The following is a 22,383-nucleotide window of genomic DNA, read 5'->3' as shown; positions in this document are numbered from 1 at the left end:
TCTGCATAACAAAATAAATGGTCTCTAAATTGAAGAGACCACCCACAGAATGGGAGAAATATTTGCTAGCTATAAATCAAAGGACTCATAACCAGAATATATAGGGAGATCAAAAAACTAAACTCCCCCAAAATCAGTGAATCAATAAAGAAGTGGGCAACTGAACCAAGCAGAACATTTTCTAAGGAAGAAATCCAAATGGCCAAAACACACATGAAAAAATGCTCATGATCCCTGGCCTTAAAGGAAATGCAAATCAAAACCACACTAAGATTCCACCTCACTCCTTTTAGATTCAAGAACACTATCAACAACAAATGTTGGCAAGAATGTGAGGAAAAAGGAACCTTCATACACTGCTGGTGGGAATATAAGCTAGTAAACCACTTTGGAAAACAATATAGCAGCTCCTTAAAAAATTAAACATAGATCTGCCATATGATTCAGCAATACCACTCCTAGGGATATTCCCAAAGGAATGTGACTCACATTACTACAAAAGCACCTGCACACCCATGTTTATTGCAGCATTATTCACAATAACCAAGTTATGGAAGCAACTAAGATGCCCCACTACCCACAAAAGGGTTAAGAAATTGTAGCACTTATACACATGGAATTTTACTCAGCCACAAAGAAGAATGAAATTTTATCATTTGCAAGTAAATGTATGGAACTGACAACATCTTAAGTGAAGTCAGTCAGGCTCAGAAAGACAAAATCGCATGTTCTCCTCATATGCAGATTATAGATCTAAAACAAAGCACTAATATTACTAGAGATGGGTCACACACTAAAGAACACACACGGGAGAAATATGGAAAGGAAAGGAAACCTTAAACTTGAATGTGGTTGATACTGTAGAGGAGTGAATAAAGTAATCTTAAAGTGGCAGAGGCCACTATGGGAATGTGACCAGGAAGTAGTGAAGAGGTCTGATAGAGATGATCCAATGTGGGTTACAATACACAAGTGCATGGAAGCAATGCTAGGAATCTCTCTGTATAGCTATCTTTACCTCAAACTAGCAAAAAATGATATATCTTTCTTATATCTCTTATGATTTCTCTCCAACAAAATCAGAAAACAACAGGGCAGAACAGATTCTCACTGGAAGTGGCGGGGGGATAGAGGGAGAGTGAAGAAGTGGCACAAACAATGTATACACATTTAAGTACATGTAAAAATAATAAAAGGAGAAAAAGAACTTATCACTATCAAACCAACTACATTTACACTTAATTATCATGTTTGTTATATCTGCCTTCCAATCAGAATATAAATACTATGAAGTATGGAATTTTCTTTTGTCCATGGCTTTATTTAAACTGTGTAGAATTCCTAGTATATACTAGGTTTTTAGTAATTATTTGTTAAACCAAATATGATTATATGTGAACACATACCTACATATAATTTTATAACTTCTTGTACTCTAAATAATTTGACAAAGCAATATAATTGTGTTTGTAGAAAATTTGCAGGATATCTTACGGCTGTATTCAAATTTTAAACTGAACTTACGAAAGACATAGGAATTCATTAAGTTTGAAAATTCCGTATTCAGTCTTATATAGACAGTACATCACCCATACTCACCTTCTTCACTTCCTTCTTTTACTCTCCTTCTCCTATGTGACCTCCCCTTGGCGTGATCTGTTTTTCATAATGTTGTTGTATTAGTATGAGGTCTGTATTCCTCAAATGGGAGAAAACATGTAGCTTTTGGTCTTCTGAACCTGACTGACTTCACTTAATGTAATGTTCTTCAACACCATCTATCTTCATGCAAATAACAAAATTTCACTCTTCTTTGTGTGTGGCTGAATAAAATTCCTTTGTATATAGAATTTTTAAACCTGTTGAAACCACCATAAGAAAGAGATTAGGGTGGAAAGAAGAAAAACAGATGACCCAATTTGGGCTATAATACATATATACATAGCTATTTTTATACATATATACATAGCTATTTTTAACAACATCTGAAAAGAGTAGTGTGGAACTAGTCCTGCCTGTGGGGGTGGCGAGGGGGTTGATACCAATGGGAGGAATCACAGACATAAAATTTCATGTTGCACTCAGGAAAGAGTGTGACTGAGGCAAAGAGAGTATCTGTTGTACAAGATCTGATAAGAGAAAGGAAATATAAAAAAATCTTATCTTGAATCAAAAAACTAGTTCATGGAATAGGTACTCGAAATACAGATAGCCATTTTATATTATAATCTTATTCTCATGTTATCAATCAAGCTTTGTTAAAGCACTCCTTGGAATCTATGGAACAAAAATAGGAAAAAAAATTTCTAATCATAGAGACTTCTTAGAATTCAATGAACTTTTTAGGTATTTGAAACCACAGAATTATCATATCATGGAGGGACAAGGTTTAAATAGTATTAAGATGACCCATGGAACATCATCTGCTGCCTACCCCTTTGGTCTTCCATTTGGGAAACAAGGTAACATTTCACATATTCTTTCTGCTATAGCATGCACCTGTGAAAAAATATTTCAAAATCTATTAATACTATCCTGCACAAAGAGAGTTAGATTACTTAATGCAAGTGCTAATGCAAGTATACTATAAATTGCTTGAAAATTTTTATTTTATTAACATAGATATGATTTATTTTCTATTTTTAATACAGTTAATATCTAGATACTGGAAACTTTATTGCTATACTGTCTCATGAAGTGCCAAGTTTTATTCTGAAGTCAGGATCAAAATAATCTGGTTTCTAGAAATCTGGCAACTTCTTACTTTGTGGCACTTGGATCACTTTCTTTATCTGGAAATCAGAGAAAAAATACATAGTCATATCATATACTTATTCTGAATATTATAGATAATACTATAAAATGTCTATCAGAGTGATTGTCATATAGCAATTTCTTGGTAAATTTCTTTTCCAATCATGTTAAGAGCATGTCTCATTAAGAACAAAAATTTTTCCTTGTTTCAACTTGTTACACATATGTAAGATACTATGTCTAAGTAAAATTGATTGGAAAACAGTCATGTAAAACGTATTTACATCAAATATTTAACAAAAGGCAATGAAATATTCCTTACAATTTTTAACAAAGCTTTACCTATGTGAAATAGGTCCTATGTATATTATATGTATGAAAATATAATTTTCATCTGAGCAGGTTTTCATTTACTGATGAACATATTCTCAGCTATATGTTATTATTATTATTTAATGCCTCTGTATACATATCCTTTATAATCACATAGATGTGATTCACAAACATGTTTGGTATCATTCAGGTAAAAATTAAAAATATACCTTAAAAGTTCATTTTAAGTATGTAAAATATATCAAAATATATTATGTTAACTTTACTTCCATTTTAACTTAAAGCATAGGGAAAAGAGGTAGTCAGAAAATCTTATGGGCTTGCTTATAGCTTCAGAAGTAGAGGTTGGTTTGACTGAGTGATTCCAGGAACTATATACTCATGTCACATTGGTTATGCATACTGCATGAGGTATAGTGGCACTCAGTGACTTGCTTATAATTCAGCCATCAATTTGGTGTAGAGATGGAAGTAGCAGGGCTCTTGACTCCCAGCCTGGTATTGTTTCCACCAGCTACTTCTTTTTGTAAAGGATCCAAGCTGCATGTTTTTGCCTACCTGAACTCTGACTTAAAAAGGAATTCCTGTTATATTTTGTCATTCCAATAATTATTCTTACAAAATATCCACTAATAGGGATTAATCCTAGGAAATGACTATATCTGAATGAACCTTCCACATTTAACAAGGAAGTCTTTAATTTATGCCCTGTTGGAAAAATATCTCTTAAAATTCATTGTGATATGTATATTTATATTAATGAAATTCTCAAAAGTACCTGCTCTTATTCATTGTCATTTCCTTTTTCTCATCATGTGATATAAAATAATAATAGGAAAATAAATGACAGAATATGAAACTTTTAGAAGATGAAATCTATTATTGATGTTCTGAATGTGCTTTTACAGGATAAGTAACTATGAAGTTCTTTATCTTCACCTGCCTTTTGGCTGTTGCTCTGGCAAAGCATGTAAGTACACAGGGCACACAATGGTATTGATTCTTACTTAAATATATGAAAATAGTGAACCTTTTACTACATGCAAAAGATGCAGGCATTGGCAGTAATGACTAGAGACTAAAGATGTGACCTGACAATCGATGATCAATAAGAATATTGTCTCCACCTTACCAAGAATATGAAGGTGAACAAACATTCTACAAATGTGGTATTGCAGAGGCTATAGATAAAGGGGAAAGGGGAAATTCATCCTTCATGATATGGTGCAATAAAAGTTGGCACTGCCCAGTGTACTATGGAAATGTAAGAAAGCTCATCATTATAGTTTGGGATTCCAAAGCCAGCTGTGACCAAAGTTACAGAATTTTACCATTGTTGATAAAAATAGTTCAGAAATAATGATAACAAAATGCAAAATAAGTTCATGTGATAGAGGATTGAATCAGTAGGTCTAGGTATGATTTAACTTATTTGTCAAAAAACCTAGTGAGGATGTAATAATAATATTTATAATAGATGATATAGATCAAGATATTCAAAGGTACTATGTCACAGTTTTCCTGGGAACTTCAGAGCAGTGAAATCATTGTTTACTGATTATATGTGAATCTGAGATAATTTTTCAAAGGAAGCTCTATTCTGCTAAGTTTGCTCAAGAAGCAGTCAATTTTTAAAAAAATTTACCTGTCATTAAGCAGTAGCAACAGAGATTCACCTTAGCATTTTATTTTATTTTTTATTATTTTACAGATCTTTTCATTATAAATTTTTATTAGGATATATTCATTATGCAGGGCGGATTCATAGTGACAATTCCAATTAGACTTATATTGTACATTATTTTCATTTTAAATAAGCCATGAAAGTTTAATTTGTGTGTGTTTTAATATTTATACAGGAGATAAAGCAGTTTTCTTCCAGTGAGGTAAGGTACTTCACTATGAAGACAAATTCTGGTACCTAACTGAACATAATTTGTTCTCTGTTAGTCTCATTTTTTGGGATCAGTAATGCTAACAATAAAGAATCAAATTAAAATTGAAGTGCAAGCATTGCGAAAAATAATACAAGGAGAATAACAAAAACATACATGTCAAAATGTATAAGGAGTAGATTTGTGTACTTTTCTACTTGCTGATTCACTGGCCATCCAATAATTGTGATATTGGTACAAGAGTAATGGCAAGCACCCCACATGTTGCATGGATGGGACTCCCTTATACCTACTTCTGAAGCTGGGAGTATATGTACATCTGTATCTATATTGGGTTCCAAATTTTGAATGTCTTCTTGTCATGTGTTAATAACAGATACACAAATTTCCAAAGAATTGTGCCATTCTCCAGCTATGTGTTTTATTTAAAAATTAAAGAACAAAAAGACAACTATGCAGAGAACAAAGATAATGCTTCTTTTTTGCTATTGGCATTTACAAAACTTTTGAAATAGGATTATCACATCAGTAAATTTAGAGTGCAGAATAAATTACTTAACTAAAATATAATGGTATAATTATCTATGGAAAGTAAAAATTTTGGTGAAATTTACTCTATAATATAGGCAAAGGTTAAGTATTTTATCTTGAATTATTATATAAAGACTATGTATTGATACTTCTTTGAGTGTTATGAATAAAGACTTCATAAATAAATAATCAAAACACATTATTGTTTCCTTTTCTAAGGAATCTGTCAACATCAGCCAAGAAGTAAGTCATAACTTCCTTTATTAAATATATTTTAAAATAATTTTTCATTTTATATACCTACAAAATGAGTGTAATTTATTTTTTAGAAATATAAACAGGACAATAACGTGGTCTTCCAAACAAGTCAGGTAAAATTCCTTTATTAATGTCTTTATACTGATTCTTGAGATGTATTTTCTGTCACTCATAAGTTACTTTCCCATTTATGCACATGATTACTATTTTTTCATCTCTCAGTTCAAATAGCTGATGTTTTCCTTTTCTTAACTGCTGTGCAATAATGTGAGAATATCCCAGGAAAATATGTTCGTGGATCATTTGTGAGCCATGTTTTTACAGTATCATCTTTCTGAAAAAGTTATTTATGGTCTGTCACCTTCTCTTCACCTTTCCAATTCTGGATTTCTTAGACTCTCATTTTAGATATTCTAAGGATTACTTACTGCCAAAAATTCAAATAGTCCTTCTTGAATCAAAACTTGAACAAACCTCAATTTTGTTTTTGAAATGATTCTAGTTCCAAAATTCATTAGGTTATAATACTTTGACTTCAAATCTCATCATAATGTGTGGTATAAGTTTGAGTAAACTTGAAATTAGCATTGATGAAAAATATATTCAATGTGAAGAAAAGTTGAAAACAGGCATTTGTCCTAATTCAATGAATAATTTAGTTGAGGAATATTAATTTGTATATGATCCAATTACCCAACTAAATACTTCCCTATTTAGTTCCCACAAAGAATAGAAATCTAGTAACTTTGTGACTTTAATTACTTAGGTTAATATTTGATATTTTTTTCAAAGTTTCTTCTTTTAAGCTTAAGTATATTTGTCTTAATAGAAACTTTGCATAATCCCTATAAAAATTACAGTTTTGGTTGTCTATGTGCTTTCCAATATACTTTAAAATATGAACTTAGTTTTTTAATTGCACTGGTACTGCTTAAGTTAACTTTTTATTCATTCATTTAACAAACACTGATTGAAAAAGAACTAATCTAATGACAGTATTCCAGGCCCTGGGATACCACAGTGAGTATTGCTGGAAAGATCTCTCCCTCAAGTGCTAACATTTCAATACACCACTGCCAACATGTTTAACCATTTGGGAAATTAAGATATAATTCATACAAATTCATAGAGTGAAAATAAGTTCACTCTTATGCGTCTCTCTATGGATGATGAGTTTTCTGTTTATGTTCAGTAGACTAATTTATAAACAATGCTTCAGGGATAATATGTCTAATTTTTTTTTAATTTGGAAACTACAAGTAAAATAGAAGAAATGATGAGACATTTTTTGTTCACCTGAACTATATTTGATTGACAGTATTTATACATAATATTAAATATTAGCAGTAGCCTATGGAAATCTAGAACATTCTTTTTTTATTTTTTAAACATGTTAATTAGCTTATGTTAGTTGTATAGGGGGATTTGTTGTGACATTTCTGCATATGCTTACAATATACCTTGGTTGGGTTTGCCCCCACCATCTCTCTCCCTCATCCTGCCTCCCTGCTCTACTTAAAACAATTCCAACATATTTCATTGTTTCGGTTCATACAAGTATATAAACTACATAGAGCATTTTTCACCTTCCTTTATCCTCTCCATTTACCTCCCCTTTCTAACTAATACCCACCTCTTAACAGGACGTGTTTTACAATACTGTCCTCATTTTTAAGTGTATATTCATTTTAAAAGGTTTCATTATGGTATTTCACCTTTGAGCATACTATACTTTAATCAGATTAACCTTGTTATTACTTTCCCTTATGCTTTACCGCCTTACTCCCTGTTATTCAATCACTCTCAGTGTGTTTCCTTATGTCATTTTCCTATACAGATGCAATATATTTTGCTATTGCTCACTCTCTCTTCTCGTCTTCCATCTCTGCCTAGTCTCACTGAACAGTCCAGTATTAAAAACATATTATATGACCACATTATGTATTTGTGGATACATTTATCTTTTGGGTCTATCTTCCACAAATGAGAGAAAATATGCAACCTTTGCCTTTCTGAACCTGGCTTACTTAAATAAATATTATAATCTCCAGTTGCATTCATTTACCTGCAAATAACATAATTTCATTAATGTTTATGGCTGAATAATAAGCCATTGTGTATATTAACCACATTGTCTTAATCCATTCATCAGTTGTAGAACATCTGGGCTGTTTCTACAGCTTGGCCATTGTGAATAGTGTTGCTCAGTGTTATCACTAGATTGTATGGCAGTTCCTTTTTTAGTTTTAAGGACTGCTTCCCATAATGAAGTATAATTTATATTCCCATCAACAGTGTATAAGGATTCCTGTTTCATTACATCCTCACCAACATTTGTCGTTGTGTGTGTTCTTGATGATAGCCATTCTAACTGGGGTGATATGAAATCTGGTTGTAATTTTGATTTGCATTTCTTTTATGGTCAGGGATATTGAGTATGTTATTGAATATAGTGGGTCAATTGTGTGTCTTCCTTTGTAAACTGTCTATTGAGTTCATGTGCCCATTGCTTCATTGTGTTGCTGATTCTTTGGGAATTTAAATAAACCAGAAGATAATATCCTTAAAATTATAACTTTACTCTGCCTACATTAATTTTATCCCCCTAAGTCTGTCATTCTCACAATGGACACACTTGTTTTTAAATAACAGATAATGTTGAGCCCTCCCAGTTGTTGTCCAAAGTACCAATGAAACCTGATTTTAATATGATTTTTCATACTAATGATTAAGTAGGTAGTTAATATGCAACATACATACCTAAAGCAACTACTGATAGTCAAGGAATAGCACTGAGGATTCCATTCCCATCTTTTCACCAAATATTTTTCTCTCATTTTTATTTCTATTTATCAAGGAGTCTTCTAGCAGATCATCTAGTGAGGTAAGATTGTTCCTTTTGTAGTCAGATAATTATTACTTTCAAGGAATAGTGGCTTTCCGGTGTTCTAAAATAATTTGATAATTCCTAGGAAATAAACATGTAAATATTCAAAGGAGGAAGCAGGAAAACTATATATTTGATCAAAATCATTTGGGGAATGGCTATAGTTGACTCTGATTATGAGAAGCATTATTTATTCTATTCTACCCCGTTCACTATCGCATATGTGAATACATAGGAAATTGAGTTTTGAGTCAAGCTTGTGCCAAGTCAGGAGGTTTTTAACTGCCTTAATCACACATTCATTTTGGAAACCCTCTTAGTATTGTCTGGAGGCACCATTCTTAAATAGGGGTGGCTTGGATTCTCAAATAAGTAGCACCAGAGCATCTGGAAAATTATTAGAAATACAAAAATGTTGGCTATGCAGCAGACCTACTGAATCAGAAACTCTGGGCTGGGCCTGAGTAACCTACATTTTGCAAGACCTGGAGATGATACTAACATTCATTAACTTTGAGAACCCCTTTTTTTCCCTCTCTTTTTCTTTCTTTTATTTGGTGGGAATTGAACTCTGGGCTTCACTCTTGCTAGGCAAGTGCTCTACCATTTAAGGCACTTCCCCAGGTCTTGTTGTTTTAGAGGTTTTTAAATATAGGTCTCCCATTTTTGCCAGGCCAGCCTCAGACCACAATCCTCTTACCTATGACTCCTGCTTAGCTGGGATTCCAAGCTTACAAACCTGAGCCACATGCCCAGCTTATTTTCTGAGATAGAATCTTGCTAACATTTTTTCACAGTTGGCCTCAAAACATGATCCTCCTATCTCTGTCTCCCAAGTAGTTAAGACTGCAAGTATGGGCCCCCATCCCCAGTCCAAGACCTGTTTTTAAGGGAGTCAAAAGAGTGTTTGAGTTAGAAATTATATAGGTCACTAATACCTGAAGCACCTTCTGTTGTTTGGAAAAGCCAGGCTGTAAGAACATGTTGAAAGAACAAACAATGTCACCATGGTTCATGGTCCAGAGCCTTGTAACTTTGGGTGACACCTAAATTCTTCATTGCCCATGTCTTTGGAAATGGGCCCCAGCATTTCTCTAATTGTGAGTCTCAGTCTGAAACTGAGAGCTTAGGCCATGTCTGCCACTTCAACAAAGACTATATGACTTTTAGTTTACCTCATCCCTCACCAGACCCTTCTTGCTTTTATTGTATTTTCATTTATTTATTTCTGTCACTTACCTGTATTCCATGGAACAAATTGTCTGAATAAAATAAAATGAATAGTGTTCAAAATGAAACATATTCTAGTCATGCTATTATGTTGGCAGGGAGTTAGAAAGAGTTCTAATAAATATCTTAATGTATTTAATTCTTAAATGACTTAGTACCTTAGTGCATGGCTTGGACTCTGAATATTTGAATAATAGCCTCTACATTTGTGCTAAAATTATTTAATGATAACCATTGCTGTACCATTCAAGTAAAACAACTAACTACTTCTTTTTTTTTTTTTTTAAGGAATCTGCTGAAGTAGTTGAGGAAGTAAGTAATTGCAATTGGATTTTGTTTTATTTCATTGGCAATGCTGACGTTGCCACTGAAGTCAGGGCCTTAGGCTTGCTAGGCAGGTGCTTTACTACTTGAGCCACACTTCCAGCCCTTTTTGTGCTTTAGCTATTTTTTTTTCCCAAACTGGATTTTATTTATTTATTTTTTATTTTATTTTATCATTTTTGCATTTACTTACATGTGTATACATTATTTGGGTCACCTCCCCCCACGCTCCCCACCCCTGCCTCCAGGCAGAACATGTTCCTCCCTCTTGTTCTTTACTTTTGTTGAAGAAAAAACATAAAAGATAATAAGAAACACATGGTGTTTTTGCTACTTTGAGATGAAGATTTGCCTTAGTTATTTTTCTGATAAGGTCTCTTGGTTTTGACCGTGGATAATCTTGAACCATGGTACTCCTACCTATGGCCTCCTCCCTATCTGGGACCACAGGCTCACCTGCCACACCCAGCTTGTTAGTTGAGATGGGGTTCTTGTTAACTTTTCGCCCAATCCTAATCTCTCACTCCTGAGTACCTGGGATTAAAGACTTGAAGCACAAGGCCTGACCTATAATTCAATTAGTTAACATCATTAGTAACATTTTCATTTTGTATTTCTCTGACATACTTTGTTTTTAAACAGAAAAATAAGCAGACTGAAGAAGAAAAGGTCAATGTAAAAGAGCTGGTAAGTTTTTCACACTGTTTATTACTTCATTTAAAAGTTGGAAAATTACATTTTCTAATTCTTTCTCTTCCAAATGATCACTTCATTTCTTCTCAGTAAAATATTTAACATCAAATTTATGATATTACTTTTTCCTATAGTTACCATAATATGTAAATATTAATAAATAGATATAGAGTTACCTTTCAGAAAAACAATCAAGTTAAAATTAAAAGAGTTTACAAACCTAAGAAAAAAATTAATGTGATTGATTTACTCAAGACATCACTGTAATATCACATAATCAGTAATTAATTAGTCATTCAGCTAGTCCTTGAATTAACAACGGGGGTTGATAAGCTAAGGCCAAAGCCTTTGTGAACCACATATGGTCATGCAACCTATGCACTGCAAGGAAAGATGGCAAGATTTGGAGTCAGGCAGATTTGTTTTCAACTTCAGTTCCCCAAGTTGTTACTTGACCAAGTTCTGTTTCCCTTAACTGAAAATGAAGTTAATATCATTACTTCTGCAGCCTTTTTGTGAACATGATGTTAAGGAATGCATGTAAATTATATAATAGAAATCTTGAAAGACAAAAATGAATGAAAAGATACCAATCATTACTAACTTTATACATACAGGAGAATCCATTCCAAATTTTTTGTAATAGAACAGCTTCATATTGCTCAATTCCAAACAAGATCTCTACAATAAACCTTTTTACAAAAAGAAAATTAATGGCCCAATAGTTTTCTTACACATTGCCTTAAATGCTTCTAATAGAATTCACCTCTTGTCCCACTCTTGCTATGATCATGCAAACCACTATGCATGTGTCAATTCACACAAGACTCCCAAGTGCTGCTCTGAGACACCCAGCAACACCCAGGGTAAAGGGAATATAAACAGAACTACCTCTGACTCCAAGTCCGAGCTTTTTCAACCAGATATGAAAAAGAAATGACAAAATGAGACGGATTTCTCGATAGCCCTCAACTTCCCTTTTAACACAATTTTGCTTTTCACACTCAATAAAAACTTCACTTCCCCTGGAATCCTAGATTTTTTCTAAGATTGATTTCTTCAATTCTAAAGTTCATTTTATTCACTTTTTCAGTGAATTTTACATAAAAATATCTTTTGCTTGGTCAATTTGGCATAATTTAGAAGTGATCTAAACAACATGTAATTCATTTCATTTTGTCCAGATATGCTCTGATCCATGCAGAGTATTCAGTACTCATGTAAACATTGATTCATTTCTCTCCTTCCAGAACAAAATCAAACAATTTTACCAGGATTTTTACTTCCCCCTGTATCGTCAGGCCTATCAGCCACTGCAGATAGTTATGAACCCATGGAATAACAATAAGGAAAATGCTTATCATGATAGTCCAGTTCTGGTAAGTTCTGCATTTTTTTAAAACTGTTCTTTTGAAAAAAATTATAGGTAAAATATACCAACAATTTTGCATATAGAAAGTTAAACAAATTTCAGTAACATTTTCTAGAACAGAAATGAAATCAAATCATGTAAATAAATTACTATCACTATTACTACTAAAATCACTATTGATACTTACAAGAAAAGTTAAATTGTATGTAACTGTCCCAGTATTCAATTATATGTCACTTGACTTGATTCTGGCAGCAAGTCTTTGAGAAATAATCTGAAATTTAAAGAAATGAGTTCACTTGTCCTAGTAAGTATCTCCACTTCATTTCACAGACCTAAATGACTTAGGGTTTCTCTCAAACATGAGGAGCAAGTGTTAGAACAAGAAAGTGAGCGTAAGAAGCAGAAATTTGAAGTCAGAAGTCCATGGCCCAAATTCCAGACCTATCAAAAGACCTATGTGGCTCTGTGACCATGAGCACATGACCTCTTCTCTGTGCTTCCTATTTTTGGTTGTGAATTTTCTAGGTGGTCCTTAGAAACTAAAGATATCATCACTACCATTAGAATAAATAAACTTTCATACTGTTGGTTTGAATATTAGATGATGAGAGAACATCCTAAATGTCAAAATCTATTTTCATCACAAATAAGAAAGTTTTGACATTTTCATTATGTCCAGAAGATGGCAGAGTTGGAAAACAAAGACAGTAGGTTAACCTAACTCAGCCATTAACCAACAACCAATAAAGCAGCGACCCTGTCATAAACAGGATGTGCAAGTCAACCAACTCTCCTTCATGTCTCGTGAATCATGTTCTCTGTAGTTATGCAGAGGTGATACGTAGAAAACATACATTTTACTTTACGTAGATTTGAATTTGTTGGGCATTCATTCTACTGCCTGGAAAATCCTGCAAGAGCATGAGAAGGGTTCACAGCTATAGTTGTGGATTCCAAAGTCAGCCTTTAAACCTGAATATGATTTTGCCATTCTTGATAATAATAGTTTGGAATAGCTAATTACTAAATATGAACCAAGAATGCATGACAGAAATGAAGCTACTAAGCAAAAATCTGGACTGGATGGTAACTAGTCAGTAACTTGAAAACAATCTCTTAGCATCTTGTATCATTTTCTTGTATGTGAGGATCTAATTATAATATTCTTCTTGAAAAATAATTGGAACTTTACTAGATAATATATGTGAAAGTTATTCAGTGATTTCTTTTGATAAACAAATCTATAAAGTCATATGTCAACAAGAAGATTTTATTAGGTTATATATGTGAAAAAGCTTAAGTGATTTTAGTATAAATTAAAAGGACTATATACATGTGGTGTATCAGTAATATATCCCCATAATTTTAAAGAGTAATTTATAATTACTTCCTTATTCTTCAGAGTAAGAAACCCTATACCAGCCCCAACCCTAACCCAAAATATATATCTTTTTACGAGATCAACATTTACTTACCTCATTGTTCTCTGTATTGTAGAAATAAGTCATGGCAGATTTGAGTGTCTCCTTCACTTTAATGCCAATTCAATGGTAACGTTAAGGCAGAGAATTGCAAATGCTATATATACACAACTTAGAAAAAGAAAAGATACTTGAGTGATTAGATAGCACATTAATTTCTTTTCTCTTAGACTCTACTAGACTTAATCACTCTCTTCCTTATCTTTTTGTTCTGTAGTTGGCCTCAATCACTTCTTTAATAAAATATTTTTGCTCAGCTACAAGTAAATTGTAGATACTAGCAGGTGGCTAATATGCTATTATTTTGTTATGCTTGGATTTTGACATGATTATATTAATAATATGCTTTGTTCAAATCTCTTTAATAAAGGACGCCTGCTTGACTTTTTTTCCAATATTTATTATAAAACTAAATACACATTTCCTTTCCTAAGGAATAATTAAAATATTATAGTAGTCTTTAGCACATTTCCACATACAGTATTCTATATTTTTTGATATGACAACTTGAATATATACAGTTTAGCCCTGAATCAACTCATAAATATAGGAACTACGTTAAAGTAAAACAATACTTTTTCAAGTATTTGTGTATTGCTATTATAGGAAGTCACAGGATTTTGCAGTGAAAGCCCAAATTTAAATAAGTTATTACAAGAAAGGGATAGATATTCCAGTTGGCTATTTGATCAGGCTGTAAAATTGAAACTTGTTTTGTTTTTCTACAGAAAAGAGAAAAGCAGTCCTTCAATGAGGTAAGGTATTTTCCCATGAAAACAAAATCTTGACATCCGGTATCAAATATTAAAGTCAATACAAGGCTGTCTTTATTCAAGTTTTATTATTTTTTCATAAAGTTAAAGTTACAGAATCAGATAAAATGAAAATGCAACAATGATAAAAAATAATTCTTGGGAGGAGAATAAAGCCATAACATTTAAAATTGGTTGGACATATTTGTGCAGTACCAGACCATAGCAAAAATGGTCAATACCACCTCCACTGGAAGTCGTTGAATAATGACAGCATTACTACAGGACAGTGTCTGCCCTCAATTTCATAAACTAAGTAAGACGAATCCATTGCATGCTCCCCAAGTAGGACTCAAGTTCATACATTTAGGGCTAATTTCCAAACATCTTCTTACCAATGTTACATAACATATGCCTTGAGGCACCATGATTGTAGAGTTTTATTCCCTTGTATTTCACTTGTTAAAAAATTGAGAAATACAAAGTAACATGGTGCTTGAGAACTTTTGGGTTTAGGAATAGTTCAGATTTTATCCCTAATTTCTTGATTAGGGATGCTTAGTTAGCAAAATCTATGCAAATGTTCCAAAGTCAAAAACTACACCCATTGGCTGTTCTGAAAAGCCATCTTTGCAAGGCCACAGCCACCTCTGCAGCACCTCCTCCTCCACAACATACTCCAGCAGCTTTCTCACCAAAGTCCCTAAACTCTAGCTTTCTTTTTCATCTGTTACATTGGATCACCAGTGTGTCCCACCATGTCAGATGTAGCTGGGGACACCAGCTCTGAGATAACCAAGGACTTTTTTTTTTTTGTACAGATTGTTTTTTTTTTCATTATTATTCATATGTGCATACAAGGCTTGGGTCATTTCTCCCCCCTGCCCCCACCCCCTCCCTTACCACCCACTCCGCCCCCTCCCTCTCCCCCCCACCCCCTCGCTACCTGGCAGAAACTATTCTGCCCTTATCTCTAATTTTGTTGAAGAGAGAGTATAAGCAATAATAGGAAGGAACAAGGGTTTTTGCTGGTTGAGATAAGGATAGCCATACAGGGAGTTGACTCGCATTGATTTCCTGTGCATGTGTGTTACCTTCTAGGTTAATTCTTCTTGATCTCACCTTTTCTCTAGTTCCTGGTCCCCTTCTCCTATTGGCCTCAGTTGCTTTAAGGTATCTGCTTTAGTTTCTCTGCGTTGAGGGCAACAAATGCTAGCTAATTTTTTAGGTGTCTTACCTATCCTCATATCTCCCTTGTGTGCACTCGCTTTTATCTTGGATCACCAAGGACTTAAAGGAGAAGGAAGTTGTGGAGGCAGAAAACAGAAGAGACAATTCAGCCAATGGGAATGCTAATGAGGAAGATGGAGAGCAGGAGGCTGACAATGAGATAGATAAAGGGGAGAAAGGTGGTGAGGAAGAAGGTGATGGTGAGGAAGAAGATAGAGATGAAAGCAGCCACAGGCAAATGGGCAGCTGAAGGTGATGAGGATGATGATGTTGATACAAGAAGCAGAAAACTGATGAGGATAACTAAACAGCAAAAAAGGAGAAGTTAAACTACAAAAAAGACCTCCTTGACCTATCCACCCTACACTTCCTGCCCCAGAATCTAAATGTGGTCACCTTTGAGTAGAGAGGCCCATCTGTCCGCTGCAGGCAGCCCACTCAAGCTCTCCACCACCCACAAAACCACAACATGAATCTGCAACAGGGGAGGAAAAAACAAAGCTTCCAAGGCCCTGCTTTTTTTTCTTAAAAGTACTTAAAAAGGAAATTTGTTTTTCTACTTACAGTTTGTATTTTTGTACATATTGTTAGCAGTCAGCCATTTTTAATGATCTCACATGACCAAACCACCCTTCAGAGTGTTCTGCGTCCTACTCTGACTTTACTTGTGGTGTGACCATGTTCATTATAATCTCAAAGGAGATTAAAAAAAAAACCTTGCAAGAAAAGGCAAAAACAAACAAAACCAATCTTATTCCAAGCATTCCAATAACTTTTTTGTGTGTATGTACTTAGCTGTACTATAAGTAGTTGGTTTCTACGAGATGTTTTTAAAGGCCAAAGATAAAATATTCCTTTTTTTTTCCCTTTTTGCCTATGAAGTTACTATTTATTTATTTATTTATTTTTGCCTGCTTGATGTGTGAAATGATGTTGTCCACTGATAAATCAGAATTTTATTAGGCTGAGTTCTAACAACAACAACAACAAAAAAACTTACAAAATTTGAAACACTTCTAGTTCCAAGCATCTTTTGGGTAAGAGATACTCATGTGTTATAACAAAATAATTCTAAACCTCCTCCTGTTCCTTGTATCACTGTGTCATTCCTATCTCATACATAAGTTATAATCATCAAATATATTGTCATTATTATTATACTGACCAGTTGTTTTCTTTTGGAGTAATTAAGGATAAGAAGAAAATTATTCTTCTTTATTCCCTCCCAATGCTTTCCCTTTGTGCAGCTCCTCAGGAAAATCTTTATCACTTTCCTTCTCTCTGAAGAACTGTTTTTGCAGTGCTGATGATCAAACCCAGAGCCTCACACATTAAGCAGGTGATCTACCAATGAGTTACACCCCAGTTCTGAAAAATTTTTTAAAACATTTCTTGCTGTTTATTCTATTTGGTAGAATTCACCAATCAAGCCACCTAGTCCTGGAATTTTCTTTGTTGGGAGATTTTTAATTATTGATTCAATATTCTTATTAGTTATTAATCTATTCAGATTTTGAATTTTTATCACTTAGTTTTAATAAGTTGTTTCTGGATTTTTTGTACTTCACTCATTTTGATGACTTACGTATTTGCAATATACCTTTAGTACTTTTTTCATTGTATTTAGCCACTGTGTTGGCATAGTATTCGCTTATGTTATTTGTGTAAAATCATTAGTACAATCTGCTCTTTCATGTCTGATTTTAGTAATTTGAATATCTCTTTTTTAGTCAATGTAACTAACAAGTTGCCCATTTTGTTGATATAAAAAAATAAACTTTGTTTCATTTGTTACAAAAAATAAAAAAAATAAAAAATTGAGAAATAGCACAGTGGAAAAGAACATTTGAATACACACATAATTAAAACATACTATTTATTTCTTTTATTGAGGAATCTACCAACATCTTCCAGGAGGTAAGTCATAAAGTACTATAATTAAACAAACTTTTAAAGTTGGTTTTTAAATTTCTTAATGGTTTTGTGATGACCAGTACATGAATATATGCAGGACTCAATAGAAGAACTAAATCCCTTATTTTCCATGAGAAATAGAGATCTTATTACTTAGTGGTTTCAACTCATAAATCATAGCATTTTTGTTTACTGTTATTATAGTTACTTAACTAAGCAAATACCAAGTACTTTAATGAAATTTTTTCTAGTAGAAAATTTACATAAAGATTTCCCAAAATATAGATACAAATAAATACATTGTACACAACTATCTGTGTAAGTGTAATCACAGTAAACACAGTATTATATTAAATGTTTCTTAATATGCTAACTAAATCAAACTTATGGACTTATTCATTTATTTAAGAAGCATGTGTTTAACAAGTAATATATCCCTTATAAGATCCTACATCCTAAAATGAATCACAGTCCCACTCCATGAGTAGCTTACATTCCATTAAAATGTTGAAAATGTTTTTCTACTATTTGGGGAACTCAGACTTAATTCAAACAATGAAAATTAACTAATTATACTTCTCTTTGTGGAAGATGAATTTTTCTTTCTATGCCCATGAATAAATTTTGTGTAATAAATCAAGTAGTAACAATATGTTTAATCCTTCTTTTCTTTTTTTTCCTTAAGGAAATCTTTAAGAAGATTGTTGATATGGTAAGGGCTTTTTATTTGTAATAGAATTGTGTTTGATTTAAAACATTAATGGAAGAAGTAGCAAGTTTCAAAATTTCCAAACTAGGGTTTAAACTCAGGGCTTTGTGCTTGCTAAGCAGACACTCTACTACTTAGGACAACCCCTGGCTCTTTTTGCTTTTTAAATTTTTCTTTTCAAACAGGGTCTCATATTTTTGTCTGGGCTAGCCTGGACCTTGACTGTCCTACTTATGCTCCCACTTAGGTGGGGTGACAGGCATGTGCCACAGCTTATTGGTTGAGATGGGGTCTCTCTAACTTTTTGCCTAGACTAGCTTTGAACTGTGATCCTCCCCAGCTGCTGGTATCAAAGGCATGAGCCACTGTAGCTGGCCTCCCTTAATTGTTCTTAATTCTCTCAATTACACATTTCTGTTTATATCCAATTATATCCACTTGTATTTTCTCTATGTTTTGCACTATTTTTTAAAAAGTTGGTTTTTTTTCTTCTTACTTTTGAGACATGGTACCACTACGTAACCAAGCTGGCCTTGAAGTCACCACTCTCTTGGCTCAGCCAGGAGATTACTGTCCTTGCCACCACACCCAGCTGATTTTTAAATTTTTGAAGAAATAAATTATTTTTGACAGTCAAATTCTTTTATTTGAATTTATAGAGGTGGAGTATTGATTATTAGACAGCAGCCCTCCTAGAAACATAGGAGTTTTGACTACCAAGTAGAGTTGAGGCATTTTTTAGACAGCTGTTGTGAAGTTCCAGGTCCTATAACCCAGGGCAAGAAAATGTTCAATTCTGCTTTGCTAGTAATGGCTAGCTCTCACATTTCAAAAAGCAGTATGGCATGAAAAATAATAAAATTTCAGTTGAAACATGTTCTGCAGATCGAAAGGCTACATACAAATTTGAGAAGCCCTCTTAAAGTTATACAGAAAAAGGACTCCTTATAGAGCAATATTTCAATACTGATGAGATTTTTTTTTCTTAACAACACTGCAAATGAACCTAAGTAACATAAATGGCAAGTTGGTTGACAGGAACGGTAAGACTAGAGGCTGACAGAAACCTAACAATGTGTCCTATATTTACTAATTCAATGTTTGCGCACTATATAAAAAGATCATCAAGTACATACTCAAGTCAATATGTGATTTCTGAATAGTGAGTTTTCTTCTGTAATGTGCTTCTCATAATTATGACTGTATTGGTGACATGAAATGTTCTATTACACTGCTGCCATTTCTACTGCTATTTTTTAAAATGTTACTGATTCAATTACTTTCTTGTCTTCAGATTTTTTTTACTATTTTTATTATTTTTTACATTTTCTTAGGACACTTCTAGTCCTTCATCTAGTGAGGTGAAAGACACTTCCTTTTAAGTCAAATAAACAACCAATCCATCTAAAAATAGCACATTTTTCTGCTACTACAATTTTTAGCAAATTGGTAGCTGCCAGTTTTTAACAGTCACATTAAAATATACAAGCACAGAAAACTATTTAATGATAAATATTGATAAACATGATATTCAAGTAACATAATATATATCATCATAAAACTCTTCCCCCAAATTATAACATCATTCAGTCCCCAGGAAATATTTAAAATGAAATTTGAAATAAATATTTATATTATTGCTATATGAACTTATCTTTAAAGATAAATATAGATCTATCTTTTAACAAACATTACTTTGAGCAATGATCTGATTGATTCTGGAGTGGTTGCAAATCACACAAAAATATGTTTTTATTTCAAATGATTTAGATGAGGTATGCAAATAGCACAACTGCATTCCAACTTCTCTTTGGCAGCATGACATGACCTCATTTCTCAAAATTAAGGTGTCTCAGCAATTATTTTCAAACTATAGACTATCTTATACCCAATTACTGTGCCTAAAGCTGCATGTATCTTTGGTAAAGGACAGAGGTTTTGTAGGCAGACAATTTATATTCCAGCTCCAGCTCCACCACTTTTCACAAAAAGTGGTGTGACATTTTGTAATTCTCAACTCCCATTAGCTACAGAATCTTCAACTGAAAAATGAATAGGAATATGCTATTGATTTCAAAGGCTTTTTGTGAGAATCATTTCAGATAATATATGCAAACTATGCAATACAATGTGAGGGATACAATAAATGCACCGGTAGTATTTAGGTATTGTCATAATCCTATTACTATAGAAATTTCTTTTAAAACTTTTAATGGAAGCAGTATTTGCTTTAGTGCACTCACACTGTAATCTTCCTAAGTAAAGACCTACCTGGTTTTAGTAAATTCTAGTTTCTATAAAAACCTTGCTTACATTTTGTCAATAGCATTCTACCATTATATCAGTTGTATGTCATAGCCAGGGATCCACTCTACTCTCATTCCCTGACAATTAAAAAAATTACTTTCCCTTCATAAGAACTGGAAATTACCGCATGAGAAGTTGTTGGTTTAATTCTATACTTTTCCCCTACAATAATCCATGATAAGCCTAATGAAGCAGGCTTAAAAAAATAAAACTTGGATATGTGGATCATGCCTTGTGCATAAAATCCATGGTGAGAACTACTCAGAGTGCTCTGTATATTAACCAACACAATTCTCCAGTGTAAGCCATGCTCAGAAAGATTAAGCTTCTGGATCAAAGTAATAGGTTCCAGAGAAAAAAGTCATGAGCAATTAAGCTGATGGTAAAGATCAGACATGGAAAATAAATAATAAATGGAGAAAATTATCCTTGCTACTCAAACAATTCTCCTCTTGCTTTCTTATATATAAATTTGCATTTTTTTCTCTTAGACAATTTTGGAGAGTAACAGACTTCAATTCTATAGTTCCTTGTATAAGATAGAAATGCTTTTGGTGATTTTTATATTAAGCTCTTTTTTGCTGGGTGTACTTATAATAATTTAGAAATTAAATATAGTTCTAAATAATTTGGCTCTCTCTAGTTCTCTTTGGAACCTTGGAGATTAAATGTGAGGTGATTATTAATAATTTTATTTCTTTCTAGATCAAAAGCAACCAATTTCACCAGCTCACCATCCCCCAATATTTCCAGGCTATTTATCCACAGCAGAGAGCTGTAAACCCTTGGGATCCCTTCAGAGAGTACACCTACTCATACGTTCCCTTTGTGGTATGTTCGCTTTTATGAAATTATATTGTCTGTGGAGAGATAGGATATAATGAGATTTTCAATGAAGAATTAAAGAAATTAATCCAAAGTTTTCATATATAAATTAAGTCAAATTTAAATAAAAAGTCAAAGCCAGTAGTGAAAAAAATATGATTTCAATATAACAATGTGCAATCTAGCAGGAATGACAGACTTTCATTTTATATTCATTTCATATTTTTTTTCAATTTCCTAAAGACAGTACTTCTCAAAAAGAGAAAATGAGTGGATCATATTCATCACTGCTTGAGAATTTCTATTTCTCTTGATTTCTACAACAACTATTTTGAGGTAGAAAGATACAGAAAATGCTAATTTTATTTTACAACAGACTCTGAAACTTGAAGGAGTGTAATAGATTTCCTAGCTATACTTAATAGTTCTGAATTTTCATTTAATAAAAGTCCTTTGACTTGGGATGTTTTTTTCTAGCAAGAAGAGATAATGGTAGAGTATGAACTTGAACCCAGATAACTGACAATTTTAGTGTAAGTATTAATGATACAGCATCAGAAGTCCTTAGCATTGAATCCCAGATCTGGCTATTTACGGCATGATATTTTCTACTTTTATTTTTTGGCATACACCATTAGGAGAATCTTGTCATTACAGTAAATGAAGCTAGTACCTTACACTTCAATGTTAGATGCCTAGAAAATATCCTAGATGGTTCAAATGAAATGTAAACGTCTTTAGTGAATTAAATGCATCATTTCTTTTATTTTTTTAAGAGAAACTTCTAAGATTCTTGAATTAACTGCTATTTCTTGAGCTTAGGTAAATGCCTTTAGGTCTGGACACTGACTATCAATTTAAGTAGGATCTTCAGTTGAGAATACA

At 33.1% G+C, this 22,383-nt stretch overlaps 1 long non-coding RNA gene across 1 annotated transcript; it reads right to left on the bottom strand.

Moving 5' to 3' along the window:
* Positions 1-1,597: 1,597 nt before the first annotated feature.
* On the bottom strand, positions 1,598-14,081 carry LOC141410760 (uncharacterized). The gene is made up of 4 exons (XR_012435545.1): positions 13,756-14,081; positions 12,465-12,551; positions 8,532-8,739; positions 1,598-1,859 (listed from the first exon to the last, which is right to left on the bottom strand). It is a non-coding gene; the product is annotated as an uncharacterized lncRNA (long non-coding RNA).
* Between the last annotated feature and the right edge of the window lie 8,302 nt (positions 14,082-22,383).

This window comes from Castor canadensis, chromosome 9 (genome assembly GCF_047511655.1).
Source record: "Castor canadensis chromosome 9, mCasCan1.hap1v2, whole genome shotgun sequence".
Classification (NCBI taxonomy): domain Eukaryota; kingdom Metazoa; phylum Chordata; class Mammalia; order Rodentia; family Castoridae; genus Castor; species Castor canadensis.
Note: the sequence above shows the minus strand (reverse complement) of the source record. Positions and strands in the feature narration are given on the sequence as shown.